This window comes from Pseudophryne corroboree, chromosome 2 (assembly GCF_028390025.1).
Source record: "Pseudophryne corroboree isolate aPseCor3 chromosome 2, aPseCor3.hap2, whole genome shotgun sequence".
NCBI lineage: Eukaryota > Metazoa > Chordata > Amphibia > Anura > Myobatrachidae > Pseudophryne > Pseudophryne corroboree.
Window position 1 is genome coordinate 115689213 of NC_086445.1, and position 13916 is coordinate 115703128.

General features: G+C 46.0%; 1 long non-coding RNA gene across 1 annotated transcript; it reads left to right on the forward strand.

Moving 5' to 3' along the window:
- The first annotated feature begins 3808 nt into the window (after nt 1-3808).
- LOC135001994 (uncharacterized) lies at nt 3809-10609 on the forward strand. Its single transcript, XR_010203294.1, has 2 exons — nt 3809-5505; nt 8134-10609. It is a non-coding gene; the product is annotated as an uncharacterized LOC135001994 (long non-coding RNA).
- The last annotated feature ends 3307 nt before the right edge of the window (nt 10610-13916 follow it).

A 13916-nucleotide genomic window follows, 5' to 3' on the forward strand; every position in this document is an offset into this window, starting at 1 on the left:
AGGAAACACCAGGAAAAGAGCTTGCAGCACCCAGCAATCTGTGGTATAGCAGGAATGTGGAGATATGCATCTTGCAGATTTATTGTCATAAGGAAGTCTCCTTTCTCTGTTGCCTCAGAATGGACCATACTGTTTCTATGCAGAAACGTGTTGCAGAAATGAATTGATTGAGCCACTTCAGATTGAGAATTGCTTTCTCCATCAGGACAATCTTAGAATAAAAGCCTGTTCCCTTCCATGTCACAAGAGAAATTACTTAATTTTTGCGCCAGTTGTTCTGTAATGACTCCAGTTCCAACCGAGAGAACGAAATTCAGATATTAACTCTGGGTATAGAATGGGGTTGTAACTTATTTCTTTGGTTGAATATGACACGCATCCATTGATCTCGAGTGTTAAGAGTCTTTCTTTGACGTCCTAGTGGATGCTGGGAACTCCGTAAGGACCATGGGGAATAGCGGCTCCGCAGGAGACTGGGCACAACTAAGAAAGATTTAGGACTACCTGGTGTGCACTGGCTCCTCCCTCTATGCCCCCCCTCCAGACCTCAGTTAGAATTTTGTGCCCGGCCAAGCTGGTTGCACACTAGGGGCTCTCCTGTGCTCTTAGAAAAGAAAGTATATTTAGGTTTTTTATTTTCAGTGAGATCTGCTGGCAACAGACTCACTGCTTCGAGGGACTGAGGGGAGAAGAAGCGAACCTACCTGCTTGCAGCTAGCTTGGGCTTCTTAGGCTACTGGACACCATTAGCTCCAGCGGGATCGAACACAGGCCCAGCCTCGGTCGTCCGGTCCCGGAGCCACGCCGCCGTCCCCCTTGCAGAGCCAGAAGCAAAAAGAACGTCCAGGAAATCGGCGGCTGAAGACTCCGGTCTTCATTAAGGTAGCGCACAGCACTGCAGCTGTGCGCCATTGCTCCCCATGCACACCACACACTCCGGTCACTGATGGGTGCAAGGCGCTGGGGGGGGGGGCGCCCTGGGCTGCAATAAAAATACCTTAGCTTGGCAAAAAAAACATAATATAGTCAGTAAGACTATATATGTGTAAGATCCCCTGCCAAAAATATCCTGAAAAAAGCGGGAGAAGTCCGCCGTGAAGGGGGCGGGGCTATCTCCCTCAGCACACTGGCGCCATTTCCTCTCACAGCTCCGCTGGAAGGACGCTCCCAAGGCTCTCCCCTGCAGTTTCCAGGCTCAATAGGGTAAAAAAGAGAGGGGGGGCACTAAATTGAGGCGCAAAACTGTGTATTATAGCAGCTATAGGGGAAAAATCACTGTGTGTAGTGTGTATCCCTGCATTATATAGCGCTCTGGTGTGTGCTGGCATACTCTCTCTCTGTCTCCCCAAAGGACTTTGTGGGGTCCTGTCCTCAGTCAGAGCATTCCCTGTGTGTGTGCGGAGTGTCGGTACGGCTGTGTCGACATATTTGATGAGGAGGCTTATGTGGAGGCGGAGCAGGTGCCGATAAATGTGATGTCACCCCCTGCGGGGTCGACACCTGAATGGATGGACATGTGGAAGGAATTACGCGACAGTGTCAACTCCTTACATAAAAGGTTTGACGACATAGCAGATGTGGGACAGCCGGCTGCTCAGCCCGTGCCTGCCCAGGCGTCTCAAAAGCCATCAGGGGCTCTAAAAACGCCCACTACCTCAGATGGCAGACACAGATGTCGACACGGATACTGACTCCAGTGTCGACGACGATGAGACTAGTGTACATTCCAATAGAGCCACTCGTTATATGATTACGGCAATGAAAAATGTGTTGCACATTTCTGATATTACCCCAGGTACCACAAAAAAGGGTATTATGTTTGGGGAGAAAAAGCTACCAGTGGTTTTTCCCCCATCTGATGAATTAAATGAAGTGTGTGAAGAAGCGTGGGCTTCCCCCGATAAGAAACTGGTAATTTCTAAAAAGTTACTAATGGCGTACCCTTTCCCGCCAGAGGACAGGTCACGTTGGGAGACATCCCCTAGGGTGGATAAAGCGCTCACACGTCTGTTAAAAAAGGAGGCACTACCGTCTCCGGACACGGCCACCCTAAAGGAGCCTGCGGATAGAAAACAGGAGGCTATCCTGAAGTCTGTATATACACACTCAGGAATTATACTGAGACCGGCTATTGCTTCAGCATGGATGTGCAGTGCTGCAGCTGCGTGGTCTGATTCCCTGTCGGAAAACATTGATACCCTAGACAGGGACACTATATTGCTAACCGTAGAGCATATTAAAGACGCTGTCTTATACATGAGAGATGCACAGAGAGATATTTGCCGTCTGGCATCTAAAATAAACGCAATGTCCATTTCTGCCAGGAGAGGATTGTGGACTCGGCAGTGGACAGGAGATGAAGATTCTAAAAGGCACATGGAAGTTTTGCCTTACAAGGGTGAGGAGTTGTTTGGGGATGGTCTCTCGGACCTTGTTTCCACAGTGACAGCTGGGAAGTCAGCATTTTTACCCCATGTTCCCTCACAGCCAAAGAAAGCACCGTATTATCAGGTACAGTCCTTTCAGCCCAAGAAGGGCAAGCAGGTTAGAGGCGCGTCCTTTCTGCCCAGAGGCAGAGGGAAAAAGCTGCAACATACAGCCAGTTCCCAGGAACAAAAGTCCTCCCCCGCTTCCTCTAAGTCCACCGCATGACGCTGGGGCTCCACAGGCGGAGCCAGGTACGGTGGGGGCCCGTCTCAAGAACTTCAGCGACCAGTGGGCTCGCTCACGGGTGGATCCCTGGATTCTACAAGTAGTATCTCAGGGGTACAAGCTGGAATTCGAGACGTCTCCCCCTCGCCGTTTCCTCAAATCTGCCTTGCCGACAGCTCCCCCGGACAGGGAAGCAGTGCTGGAGGCGATTCACAAGCTATATTCTCAGCAGGTGATAATCAAGGTACCCCTCCTTCAACAAGGACGGGGTTACTATTCCACAATGTTTGTGGTACCGAAACCGGACGGTTCGGTGAGACCCATTTTAAATTTAAAATCCTTGAACACTTATATAAGAAGGTTCAAGTTCAAGATGGAATCGCTCAGAGCGGTGATTGCAAGCCTGGACGAGGGGGATTACATGGTATCACTGGACATCAAGGATGCTTACCTGCATGTCCCCATTTACCCTCCTCACCAGGAGTACCTCAGATTTGTGGTACAGGACTGTCATTACCAATTCCAGACGTTGCCGTTTGGTCTGTCCACGGCACCGAGGGTATTTACCAAGGTAATGGCCGAAATGATGATACTTCTTCGGAAAAAGGGAGTTTTAATTATTCCGTACTTGGACGATCTCCTTATAAAGGCGAGGTCCAGGGAACAGTTGTTGGTCGGAATAGCACTAGCTCGGGAAGTGCTACAACAGCACGGCTGGATCCTGAATATTCCAAAGTCGCAGCTGGTTCCTTCAACGCGTCTACTGTTCCTGGGGATGGTTCTGGACACAGAACAGAAAAAAGTGTTTCTCCCGGAGGAGAAGGCCACGGAGTTGTCATCTCTAGTCAGAGACCTCCTAAAACCAAAACAGGTGTCGGTGCACCACTGCACGCGAGTCCTGGGAAAGATGGTGGCTTCTTACGAAGCAATTCCATTCGGAAGGTTCCATGCAAGGATCTTTCAGTGGGATCTGTTGGACAAGTGGTCCGGATCGCATCTTCAGATGCATCGGCTGATAACCCTTTCTCCAAGGGCCAGGGTGTCGTTGCTGTGGTGGCTGCAGAGGGCTCATCTTCTAGAGGGCCGCAGATTCGGCATACAGGACTGGATCCTGGTGACCACGGATGCCAGCCTTCGAGGTTGGGGAGCAGTGAAGGGTTACCTCTTCTGTCTTTGTACATATTACTTTTTATATGATCAGTTTCCTTATAATAATTACAGTGTAAAAGTGAATATTTCTATTTCCCTAGTGAAGGGTTAAAACATGCTTTATGAACTCTTATGTGTTTGCAATGGATGCTGCTGCCCTGTGTTAGATGCCTTTGTCTCTCATACAGATACCAGGCTTGTGTGGGTCTGGCATCCAAGGTCAGCTCTCTACTAGATGAAACCTGCTTTTTCTACTTCTGTGTGTTACTAAAAGATCCTTTGTTAAGTTTCGCCTGATGCAACATATATAACATCTGCCTGGCAACTGCTATATCCAATTATGTTATGTCAAGTATTAACCACCCCTACGTACCCCACCCAGGCACCTACCCCTAAGCCAATGAGCCCTTTTACACTTGTCAGTTCCACCCATATGCATTGTCTTATATACTCTTGTTAACTTTATAATAAACAGTGTGAATTTTAACTGCTTGTCTGTGCATGTACCTTGTGGTTAAAAGTTTACACTCCAGACGTCTGTAAGGCCATCACATCGAGGGTTAAAGAAAATAAGGTCAAATCCTTTCAGCTGGGGGTTATGTCCGGGATTCAGTGATCGTCCCCGAATAATAAAGATAGAAGATTTATTGTCTGTCTTTGCTATGCGGGATTGCGGTCATACACTGAAGCTGAATCCGTGTCAGTGTTCCGGGAACACGTGACAAGGTAATATTTAAGTCCGGGACTTAATATTACGAAGTTTTTAAAACAGGTATCAGGGATACCATAGAATCTTTAATGTCTGGGACTTAAAGATACGTCTGAGAAGGGACCAGGGGTCCGAGCGCACTTCTCCAAAGACGTTAGTATCTGGGATACTTAAAAATAGACCTGGGAGTCTATACGTAACGTAGAGAATACCCCGATTTGATCGCCTATATATTTTTGTATGTTTGTAGTGAGATAAGTTCTTATATTTGGTCCAGACGGCTGGTAAGTTTTCGTCTGCCAGATATCTTTACTCAAACACTTTTCTTGCTTCCTGTCTAAAACGCTGTATTTTTTCTGACATCTTGTACGAAGGTAAGCGTACCCGTCAAAAGATTTCATGTTCTCATTATACAGATAATATTGTGATATTGTCAACGACTAATTAACTGGTGTTAGCTAATGCATGCATAGAAAGTTTTTGTAAATTGCATTTTTTTTGTTGTGAAATTTCATAGAAAGTCTTTTTGTTGTGAAATTGCATAGAAGGTTTTTTTTGTAAACTGCATTTTTGTTGTGATATTGCATAGACAGTTGTTGTGGGTTGTTGTGGAAATTGCGTAGAAAGCTGGTGTAGATTGCATTTTTACTATGGGAGGGACCTATGTATAAGTAGAGTGTCGTATATTTTAGATAATTTTCTTTTAAAAAGTTGTACTGTTGATTTATATTACTGTCTGACAATGGGCTCTAGTCAGAGTAAAAAAACTGCATATCCCCCGCCCCTCCCTGGTGAGACATGCAGGATGTATGTTGCCCGTAACTCTACCTCAGAGTATTATTTAGTTAACCCATGGGTGGATAATTTAGCGGGATGGACAGAGAAAGCAGGACGGGACCCATTCCTACGGGAAGGCAGTAATTACCTTTTCTATATGGAGATTTAAGAAAAAATGTCAGTTTCCAATAGCACAGAAGCGAAGCTGCAGAGGAATTGTAAGTCTTTGAAATCCCTCTCGCCCCCCCCCCCCCTTTTGCATTCCAATGTATCCTGCGCTCAGAGACACAAATCTCTTGGCAGCAGTAACCCTTTCACACTAAATGGGATCGCTTCCAACTTCACTGCTGGAGGGTGCGTCCACTAGCTCTATCCCTAACGCACCAATAACCCAGAGTTTAGATAATAGTAAAACACTGTCCCAAGCCCACCATTACCCTCGATGGCTGTATATCTTATTTACGCAAAACTTGCAAAGGACGCAGCTATACACATATGAAGGAAGTTTTTTTTGCCTGTGTTTTTTTTGCCTGTCGCTGTAGCTTGTAAAAAGAAACCTGCGCCCACTCATAACTATCAGAGCTCCAGACGCTTTGACAGACAGAACCAACCCCGCAGTCAGGGAACATTCCAAAGACCCCGCGCACTGACGGGGCCCGGAGGAGGGTATCCCAGCCTTTATTCAACTCTCCCGTCATAGTGAGATTCACCTCTGCTGCCACTTATTATAAATGGAAGTAAAATTCCCTTTTTAGTGGACAGCGGTGCAGCAGCCAGTGTTTTGTGTTCTGACTTATGCAATACCCCCTCTCACCAGAAAAGATAGAAGGTCTCCGCCCCATGATACAGCAATTCTTACAACAGGGTATTCTCAGACATATTGTATCACCATACTGTACTCCTGTGAACCCTGTTGCCAAAGCTGATGGTAGTATGGGATTTGTACAGGATCTCAGAGCGATCAATCAGTTAATTGTCCCAATTGCACCAATTGTTCCAGATGTAAACTCACTCATTTCTGCAATCCCTGCAGATGCTGCGTTCTTCTCTTACAGATTTTCTGAGTGTTGAAGAATGCCTTTTTTTTCAGCATACCTGTAGATTCACAGACACAATTACTTTTTGCCTTTTCTTTTGAGGGTAAACAACTTGCCTGGTGCAGATTATTGACGCACCTGTTGTCTCCAGGCCACATTGAGGCCCTGGCAACCTCACCATGGTTCAGTCCTGCTACAGTATGCAGATGATCTGCTGCTCTGTAGTAAAACTGAGGAGGCCTGCCGAGAGGATGGTGTTTCATTACTAAACTGGCTTTGTGAATGTGGACACAAGGTGTCCAAAATAAAAATGCAATGGTGTAAAAAGCATGTTGATTACTTAGGTTTTGTGCTCACTCAGGGAGAGAGAAAAGTCAGTCCACAATGCATACAGTCTGTATTGGGCCTGGTCACCCCAACTACCCAGAAGGAACTACTGTCCTTCCTGGGTATGGTAAATTACTGCAGACAGTGGATATCTGATTGCTCTTATTGTGATAACATTTTGAGACAAGCCACACTGAAGGACAAACCTAAAACTGTACAATGGTCACAAGAAATGTTAACTGCATATGAAAGTTTAAAATGTATGTTGATGAAAAGTCCGGCACTTGGCCTCCCCAGTTATGTACTACCTTTCCATCTATATGCAAGGGACAATTGTAAAACCATGGCGGGGGTGCTCACACAGTTTCATGGAGGGAAGTTGCGCCCCGTGGCATTTTTTTTCCAAAGTCATGCCAGTGTCTGTGCAAGGTATGCCTGCCTGCCTCAGGGCTTTGGCAGCCTGTGCAATGGTTGCAGAAATGGCCACTACCCTCACTTTAGGCCACATCACAGTACTCCACACCACACATGATGTCCTGGCAATACTTAAAGGCTTACACACAGCACATGTCAGCACAACGCCTTAGTGGATATGAAGTACTCCTTTTGAGTAACCCTACCCTTACCATTAAGTACACTGCTGGTTCTTCTGGCCCTGCACCCATTCTCAATGCCCTTTTAGGCTTGAAAGGTCCCGAGGATGAACCACCCGACCTACATGACTGTGCTGCTTCTATTGAAGCTGAAACTTCTCCCAGACTTGACATGTCTCCCGTTCCCATACCAGGCGCAGACGTAGTTTTTGTTGACGGCTCATGTAGTAGGCCCAATGACAATACATACCAGGCTGGCTATGCCATTGTCACCCTCCCTGATACTGTGTTGGAAACCCTACCAATACCTTATCAGTCCGCGCAAGCTGCAGAACTCATTGCACTCACTAGAGCATGTCCCTCCCTTGACAACGTCCATCTGCTCACTCAACTTCAAGCTGCTGCGACTAATACTGATCTCTCCGACTGGACTTACCCAATTCTGCAGAAAAAATCCTAAATCAGGATTAATCTGCAAAGAGGGGAAACCCTGTATACCCCAGTCCAGTGCCCCTTTGCTCGTTGCCCAGTGCCGTGGTGTTGGTCACCGTGGTGAAGCCACAACACTCCTCCTACTAACCAGTGATTTTTATGTTACTAATGCCAAATCACTTGTGGACCAGTATGTTAGCAGATGCATCACTTGCCTCAGGAACAACCCTAATAAAGCTAAGCGCCAGCATCTTGAATACCCCACAGAAAACTCTAGGATACTCACCCTTTGAAATACTAATGGGTAGACCCTTTTCCTACACCCTGGGCTAGGAAACCACTAGTAATACAGGAAGGAGATCTAGAACTCATCAGAGAAGAGTATGTCAGGTCCCTGATAACAAAACTGAATGAAATTGAACATGAGGTTGTTTGTAAAAACCCTTTGAATCCACAGGAACCTACACACCCCTTTAAAGTCGGAGACAGAGTCGTGGTGAAGGTGCTCCCCAGGAACAAGAGCCCAGGAGACTTCACCTATGGTCCAGAGACAGAGGTCGTAGCAGTTACCCGAACAGCAGTCCTGACAGAGGAAAGTCCTACCTGGATCCATGCATCCCGAGTAAAAAAAAAGGTTCCTAGACCAGACCTAGAGAGGGAAGCAAGTGATTCCAGTGAGGTACGAACCGGGGCAGACAGCCCTGACCTCCCACCTAGCGAAGAAAGAAGAACAGAAGAAGATGAGGAACCTGTCCCCTATCTTTATCCTGGGGACTACCTTGATAGCCCTACTGGCCCTCACTCACCACACAATATGTGAGGTTGATATTACACAGACTAATGGGATCCCCACCTTGTGGTACAATTCCTCCAATACACACGTAGCCACATATATCCTTGACTATTTTATGTTCCCCAAAATTGCTGATGACAAATATTATATACAACAAAGGAGGAAATCAGGAATGTCTGAGACAGTATATATTTGTGTTACTGACGAATGGTACTATGACAATAGATATTATGGATCTAATTGTAATTCCTGGGAAGCTGTGGGGTGGAATACAGGAGTAGATTGGAAATATGGCCCATCGTTTGCAAAGAATAGATGGAGCAAATATGGAGTACCCCTACTTTCTAGACTATCCATTCATAAGATGGATGAAGGCCCAAATTCATACAGGTTTAGACTAAACATAGTGAACCCTAGCAGAAGCGACAATGAGACTTATGTACTTGGTATATGGTGGCAAGCAGGGTATTATAGTGCAAGCAAATGTTTTATTTATGGGATATGTATAAAAACCCAAAATACCAGCCTAAAATTGCTCCCCAAAACAAACCTTTAAAGCCCCATATTGCCACTTTTAAAGATATGGTGGCTATTACTAACCCTACCTTTGAAGACACCCTAGCTATTGAAACTGGTTTCTCTGACATTAATTTTTGGTTGGAATGGATGAAGTATAGTGCTAACAAACACAATAAAAGCAACTATGTCTGTGGCAAATCTAGGCCCCACCTAGGTACAGTGCCCCTTAATATACCCCTAGAACAAGAAAATTGTTTTTTTCAGCCTTTTTAATGACACCAAAACAAATGACAGTCAGTGCGAAATGTGGAAAAGGGAATATCCCATATTGTCAAAAAATCCCAACCCAGGAAGCACCATAACCATATATCCTGGAAACTATACCTGTTATACATCTAACATCACCCCAGGGAGAAATTTAAAAACCTTCCCACCAGGGTATTGTGCAAATAAAAGAACAACTGTTTTAGTCAACCAAACTAGATCATTAGGCGACATTTATTACATATGTGGGAAACTGTAAATAAAAACGTAGCCTGGATTAATTATATATATTATAATCAACAAAGATTTGTTAATGATACCAAAGATGCTCTTAAAGGTATAGCTGAACAGCTAGAAGCCACTTCCCAAATGACATTCCAAAATAGAATGGCCCTTGACATGATCCTAGCAGAAAAAGGCGGTACATGTGTTTACATTAGTAAGGTGGAAGGCTGTTGTACATATATTCCTGACAACACTGGTCCCAATGGTAAGGTTACTTTAGCCATAAACAAGTTAGAAACCTTATCCATAGAACTTAAGAAAAATTCAGGTATTGATAACCCATGGAGCCAATATTTTGGGTGGTTTGAAAATTGGAAACAGGCTCTTGTGCAAATAAGCATATTTAAACTCATAACTTTAATTCTTTTAGGCATTATAGTTTATTGTGTAATTCCCTGTGGAAAGAAACTTACCTCCAAAGGCATTGATAAGGCCCTGATGTATTATGACATAACCACCAGTCCTGTCACCTCCTCTGATAGTAAGGGACCCGACGATTATGTCCAATATCTCAAGAACTGGAGGAACAAGAAAGGAGCCTCACTCAAGAATCATGTCATATAATAATCATGATTCTAAGAGGGGATTGAAGGGTTACCTCTTCTGTCTTTGTACATATTACTTTTTATATGATCAGTTTCCTTATAATAATTACAGTGTAAAAGTGAATATTTCTATTTCCCTAGTGAAGGGTTAAAACATGCTTTATGAACTCTTATGTGTTTGCAATGGATGCTGCTGCCCTGTGTTAGATGCCTTTGTCTCTCATACAGATACCAGGCTTGTGTGGGTCTGGCATCCAAGGTCAGCTCTCTACTAGATGAAACCTGCTTTTTCTACTTCTGTGTGTTACTAAAAGATCCTTTGTTAAGTTTCGCCTGATGCAACATATATAACATCTGCCTGGCAACTGCTATATCCAATTATGTTATGTCAAGTATTAACCACCCCTACGTACCCCACCCAGGCACCTACCCCTAAGCCAATGAGCCCTTTTACACTTGTCAGTTCCACCCATATGCATTGTCTTATATACTCTTGTTAACTTTATAATAAACAGTGTGAATTTTAACTGCTTGTCTGTGCATGTACCTTGTGGTTAAAAGTTTACACTCCAGACGTCTGTAAGGCCATCACATCGAGGGTTAAAGAAAATAAGGTCAAATCCTTTCAAGCAGTCACTCAGGGAAGAAACTTCCAGGGACAATGGTCGAGTCAGGAGACTTCCCTACACATAAATATTCTGGAACTAAGGGCCATTTACAATGCCCTAAGTCAGGCAAGACCCCTGCTTCAACACCAGCCGGTGCTGATCCAGTCAGACAACATCACGGCGGTCGCCCATGTAAACCGACAGGGCGGCACAAGAAGCAGGATGGCAATGGCAGAAGCCACAAGGATTCTCCGATGGGCGGAAAATCATGTGTTAGCACTGTCAGCAGTGTTCATTCCCGGAGTGGACAACTGGGAAGCAGACTTTCTCAGCAGACACGACCTCCACCCGGGAGAGTGGGGACTTCATCCAGAAGTCTTCCAAATGATTGTACACCGGTGGGAAAGGCCACAGGTGGACATGATGGCGTCCCGCCTCAACAAAAAGCTAAAAAGATATTGCGCCAGGTCAAGGGACCCTCAGGCGATAGCTGTGGACGCTTTAGTGACACCGTGGGTGTACCAGTCGGTTTATGTGTTCCCTCCTCTTCCTCTCATACCCAATGTACTGAGGATAATAAGAAGGAGAGGAGTAAGAACTATAATCATTGTTCCGGATTGGCCAAGAAGAGCTTGGTACTCAGAACTTCAAGAAATTATATCAGAGGAACCATGGCCTCTGCCGCTCAGACAGGACCTGCTGCAGCAGGGGCCCTGTCTGTTCCAAGACTTACAGCGACTGCGTTTGACGGCATGGCGGTTGAACGCCGGATCCTGAAGGAAAAGGGCATTCCGGAGGAAGTCATCCCTACGCTGATTAAAGCTATGGCGAAAATATGTTGCGTGGTGTGAGGCCAGAAGGGCCCCAACGGAGGAATTTCAGCTGGGTCGATTTCTGCACTTCCTACAGTCAGGGGTGACTATGGGCCTCAAATTAGGTTCCATTAAGGTCCAGATTTCGGCTCTGTCGATTTTCTTCCAAAAAGAACTGGCTTCACTGCCTGAAGTTCAGACGTTTGTTAAAGGAGTGCTGCATATACAGCCCCCTTTTGTGCCTCCAGTGGCACCTTGGGATCTCAACGTGGTGTTGGATTTCCTTAAGTCACATTGGTTTGAGCCACTTAAATCCGTGGAACTAAAATATCTCACGTGGAAAGTGGTCATGCTGTTGGCCTTGGCTTCGGCTAGGCGTGTGTCAGAAATGGCGGCTTTGTCATGTAAAAGCCCTTATCTGATTTTCCATATGGATAGGGCGGAATTGAGGACTCGCCCCCAATTTCTTCCTAAGGTGGTATCAGCTTTTCATTTGAACCAACCTATTGTGGTGCCTGCGGCTACTAAGGACTTGGAGGATTCCAAGTTGCTGGACGTAGTCAGGGCCCTGAAAATCTATGTTTCCAGGACGGCTGGAGTCAGAAAAACTGACTCGCTATTTATCCTGTATGCGCCCAACAAGCTGGGTGCTCCTGCTTCTAAGCAGTCTATTGCTCGCTGGATCTGTAGTACGATTCAACTTGCACATTCTGCGGCTGGACTGCCGCATCCTAAATCTGTAAAAGCCCATTCCACGAGGAAAGTGGGCTCATCTTGGGCGGCTGCCCGAGGGGTCTGGGCTTTACAACTTTGCCGAGCTGCTACTTGGTCGGGTTCAAACACATTTGCTAAATACTACAAGTTTGATACCCTGGCTGAGGAGGACCTTGAGTTTGCTCATTCGGTGCTGCAGAGTCATCCGCACTCTCCCGCCCGTTTGGGAGCTTTGGTATAATCCCCATGGTCCTTACGGAGTTCCCAGCATCCACTAGGACGTCAGAGAAAATAAGAATATACTCACCGGTAATTCTATTTCTCGTAGTCCGTAGTGGATGCTGGGCGCCCATCCCAAGTGCGGATTGTCTGCAATACTTGTATATAGTTATTGCCTAACTAAAGGGTTATTGTTTGGAGCCATCTGTTGAGAGGCTCAGTTGTTATTCATACTGTTCACTGGGTATAGTATTACGAGTTGTACGGTGTGATTGGTGTGGCTGGTATGAGTCTTACCCGGGATTCCAAATCCTTTCCTTATTGTGTCAGCTCTTCCGGGCACAGTTTCCTAACTGAGGTCTGGAGGAGGGGCTTCGAGGGAGGAGCCAGTGCACACCAGGTAGTCCTAAATCTTTCTTAGTTGAGCCCAGTCTCCTGCGGAGCAGCTATTCCCCATGGTCCTTACGGAGTTCCCAGCATCCACTACGGACTACGTGAAATAGAATTACCGGTGAGTAAATTCTTATTGTTTCTGGGTAATTTGGAATCCTACCTCCTACTGGATTCCATGAAGGTTGGTCTAAACAAAAATAATTGCGAGGGGTTTAGTCCAGCAGTGTCAGAAATACGAGAGACAACGTAGGCAGTCACCACCGGGATCGGGGCCCTAAGGGGACTCTCCTTCATTGCCCCAGTGTCCCAAATATGCACCCCGTTCAGGGATATAACCACATTGGGCTCAGCTGTCACTTCTCCCAGGCCCTTGCTGCCCATCTGTACTGCACCTGCACCCTCCAGTCCTGCCACCGCCTGTGACCCTGTGCCAGCACAGACCACCTCCTGACATCATCACTACCAAGGAGCCAAGAGAGATGAAAGAGAACAAGAAAGAGCCCTATGGTTATAGACACTTGCGGCGGGATGTAATGGAGTCCGAGATTGCCAGAGGTGCAGGATTATGGCCAATCTCGGCCTTAGTAAATTTACTCCATAGATCAGGGGTGTCCAAACTTTTTGCAAAGAGGGCCAGATTTGGTGATGTCAGCCTGACATTCTTTGAACCATTAATCACCTCAGAAGACTAAACAAATAACTTGTCTTACCTGCTCTAATATGAAGGGTGATACTGAGATCTCGACTGCAATAAATAGGCCAGGTCTGGCTCAAAAAATAAGAATTTACTTACCGATAATTCTATTTCTCGTAGTCCGTAGTGGATGCTGGGAACTCCGTAAGGACCATGGGGAATAGCGGCTCCGCAGGAGACTGGGCACAAAAGTAAAGCTTTAGGACTACCTGGTGTGCACTGGCTCCTCCCCCTATGACCCTCCTCCAAGCCTCAGTTAGGATACTGTGCCCGGACGAGCGTACACAATAAGGAAGGATTTTGAATCCCGGGTAAGACTCATACCAGCCACACCAATCACACCGTACAACTTGTGATCTGAACCCAGTTAACAGCATGATAACAGAGGAGCCTC